This window comes from Tupaia chinensis, unplaced genomic scaffold (assembly GCF_000334495.1).
Source record: "Tupaia chinensis unplaced genomic scaffold, TupChi_1.0 Scaffold148210_1, whole genome shotgun sequence".
Lineage (NCBI taxonomy): Eukaryota > Metazoa > Chordata > Mammalia > Scandentia > Tupaiidae > Tupaia > Tupaia belangeri.
The window spans coordinates 1483874-1487697 of record NW_006208060.1 but is presented as its reverse complement, the minus strand read 5'-3'; the positions used below and the strand labels follow the sequence as shown (position 1 = coordinate 1487697).

Genomic DNA, 3824 nt, shown 5'->3' with positions numbered 1-3824 from the left:
GCTCAGGGAGGCCGACCAGGGATGGGCGTGGGGCACAAGAAGCGGCCGGACAGCGCCGGGCGGACAGCGACCGGGAGAACGCGCGTGGCCTCGTGGGGGGCCGGGCGCCCGGGGTGACAGGCCCGCCCCCGCGAAGCAGAGCGTGAGCGGGTGGAGGCCGAGACCGGAGACGGCCGAGCGGGTACCTGCAGCACTCCCTGCGAGGCCGCGTGCCCCAACTCTAAGAAGGCTCGGAGGAGGCCCGGCCAGGCTCTGCAGGAGGGAAAGCCCGGGCAGGTCCTGGGCCCCCCGCGCTGCCAGAGCACAGGATGGCTGAGGCCTTGCAGACGGCGGCCGTGAGGAAGGACAAGAGGGGCGAGAAGTAGGACCCGCAGAAGCGGCAGAAGGACCCGAGTGCCGGGATGCCCCCACAGGCCTGCCCTTCACCGCGACGCTGGCCGAAGCAGCGGCACCCGCCAGGCCACCGCGGCTGAGCCGCCTGCTAAAGTCCTGACCGAACGCTGCACTCCCGCGCGGGCCGAGGACACACCTGCCCCCGCCGGGCCTTCGTGGTGCCGGTCACGCCGCACGCGGGTTTTCTGAGACGCCGCAATGACTGCCCGGCCGTGGACCAGGAGGCCCGTCGGCACCCACGGGCCTCTCCCAGCCTCCCCCTCCCGCTCCACTCCGTGCTGCCGTAGGGTGACGCGGCCTGCCCTCCGCCCCCCGACGCCCGTAGAAAGGAAGGGCGCTGCAGGGGGCCGCCAGTCCTGGCAGAAGGAAGCATGGCCCCTGGGCCGATGGCGTGGGACACAAGAACAGGCCTACGGGCACGGGGCTGGCTCTGTCCTGCTGGCACGGAGAAACCCTACTCCGGTCAGCCTCGCGTTTGGAATCGCAGCGCTGTGAGCAACCCAGCAGCCAAGGGGAGGAGTGAAAGCAGCTCTCGGCGACTTACAGATCGGTCCCTTCCTCCAGTGCTCCCAGCAGCGACAGCCACGCGAGTGAGGGCGGGAGCCATGTGATACTTCATGGTGAGGCGGCCCCAGCAAGGACGCCCAGGGCTGCTGCACGGCCACCGAGGGGCACAGACACGCCAACGGCGCCTGAGACTCAGAGCTGCTGGTTGCAGCCAGGGCAGGCCTGGAGGCCAGGAGTGCCGAGCAGGAGCAGCCGGCCCCTTCACAGCCCTCCTAGCGGGCGGGGAGCGGGGGCAGAGACCACCACGCCCCGCAGCCTGGGCCCTCTCAGCAGGCACCGCGGCTGGAGCCCTCTCCTTCCTGTGCTGGCCTTCCCAGACTACGCCGGCCCTCCCTGCTGCCCTCGCCCTCCTCCCCGCCCTCAGTTTTATGTGTTTACATGATGCCCAAGAGCTTCATCTCTGGCCCATGGAGCCGCCTCACTCGGGCACCGAGGTCCCCAGTGCAGCCCTGGTGTTTCCCGAAGAAGCGGAGCCCAGACACGTGGGGAGTGTTGTAGGGAACACAGGTGTGTGGGGGGCAGAGCGGGCGCCCACGGCCTTGCTGTCCCAGAACTCCCGGGCTGCCCCGGGCTGGCCAGACACCAGACTCGGCGTCTCGTGGCTTCCCAGCCGGCCCCGCAGCCCCAGTGCCAGGTGGGGCACACCAAGGAGGGCGGGCGTGCACCTGGGGAGCTGCCGCCACTCGGCTTAACGAGGGCGCTCACGGCCACCAGCCGTGTTAGAGGAGAGGGCGGGCTCTCCCCACGCCCAGGACGCGTGACTCCTCCGACTCCACCACAGCACACGCGACACACTGCACACACACGACATGCACAGCACACGCAACACACCGTACACACCACACGCACGACATGCACAGCACATGCCACATGACATGCCATACATAACACATGGCAAATCACACACAGCACACGACACAGCACACGTGGCATCATGCAGCATAGCACACAGCACACCACACACAGCACGTGACACACCACACACATGTGACAGCATACACAGCACACACCACACGTAGTACACACACCACACCATATATAGCACGTACTGACACACACTACATACCACACACCATATACACATGGTACACACACTACACACACCACACACAGAACACACAAATCACACCCAGCTCACGTGTAACACACATGGCACACACCGCAGCACACAACACATGTACTAGACATCATGCACATCCCACACGTGACACATGGTACCGCACCCCATGACACCCACACTACCCCACACACAGCACCACACATGACACACGCCACACACGCACACATCATACCCGCACACACCTACGGCACACCACACACGTCCTGGCCCGCCCGGGGCAGACAGGGTGACAGGAGGTCAGTGAAGGGGCCCTGATGTCCGGAGACCAGGCCTCAGCCGCACCTCGCCCTGCAGACCACCCTACGGCGTGCTCCACCGTGGGCGCCGTGACCTGCTCAGCTCCAGGCCTGCGGCGTGTGGGCCACAGACACGAGGGCCGCCCTGGGAGCTGCAGCTGCCACCGGCCTCAGGGACAGGGCCTTGGCAACGTGCCCTGCCTGGGCCTCCACAGAGCAGCCTGCTGCCCCCCTGCATGGCGCGGTGCCAGGCAGCGTGGCCATCCCCCTGGGGGGTGATTTCTTGCCTTTTGTCTGTCTGTCTCTCTGGTGGGTGTATGCAAAATCTCCCTCTCAAAAAAAATATATGTGAACAGAAGAAACAGAGTCCTCATTAAGGGATGGGTGACAAAGAACGACAAAACAGAAGTACTATGAGGACCATAAAACACGAGGACTGGCAGATGGTGTAGAGGTTGGGGGCGCTGGACTCCAGCATGGCCAACTAAGGTTCGAGTCCTGGACTTGGCTGCTTGCTTTCTCACTTTCCCTCTCTCTCACTCTGTTGCTCTCTGATCAAATTAAAATAAATAAATGAATAGATGAAGTTAGATCAAATAATTTTTAAAGAATTATTTTATTTAATTTTATTATTATTATTTTCAAGTTTGATCAGATGGGGGGGGTAGTGAAGTAAGTCACAAGATCCAGGACCTGAACTATGGTCAGCCATGTGGGAGTCCAGTGCCTTTAACCACCATTCCACCTGCTGGCCCTGATAAAATAAATCTTAAAAAAATAGCCAGCGCCGGCGTCTGTGGCCTCCCCAGCCGGCCCCGCAGCCCCAGTGCCAGGTGGGGCACACCAAGGAGGGCGGGCGTGCACCTGGGGAGCTGCCGCCACTCGGCTTAACGAGGGCGCTCACGGCCACCAGCCGTGTTAGAGGAGAGGGCGGGCTCTCCCCACGCCCAGGACGCGTGACTCCTCCGACTCCACCACAGCACACGCGACACACTGCACACACACGACATGCACAGCACACGCAACACACCGTACACACCACACGCACGACATGCACAGCACATGCCACATGACATGCCATACATAACACATGGCAAATCACACACAGCACACGACACAGCACACGTGGCATCATGCAGCATAGCACACAGCACACCACACACAGCACGTGACACACCACACACATGTGACAGCATACACAGCACACACCACACGTAGTACACACACCACACCATATATAGCACGTACTGACACACACTACATACCACACACCATATACACATGGTACACACACTACACACACCACACACAGAACACACAAATCACACCCAGCTCACGTGTAACACACATGGCACACACCGCAGCACACAACACATGTACTAGACATCATGCACATCCCACACGTGACACATGGTACCGCACCCCATGACACCCACACTACCCCACACACAGCACCACACATGACACACGCCACACACGCACACATCATACCCGAACACACCTACCGA

The 3824-nt window shown here is 61.8% G+C and overlaps 1 protein-coding gene across 1 annotated transcript in view; it reads right to left on the bottom strand.

The window, feature by feature from the left end:
* The window catches only part of MLLT1 (MLLT1 super elongation complex subunit), a gene marked incomplete in the record, with an annotated part of 60313 nt that overhangs the window by 13341 nt on the left and 43148 nt on the right, over window positions 1-3824 (bottom strand).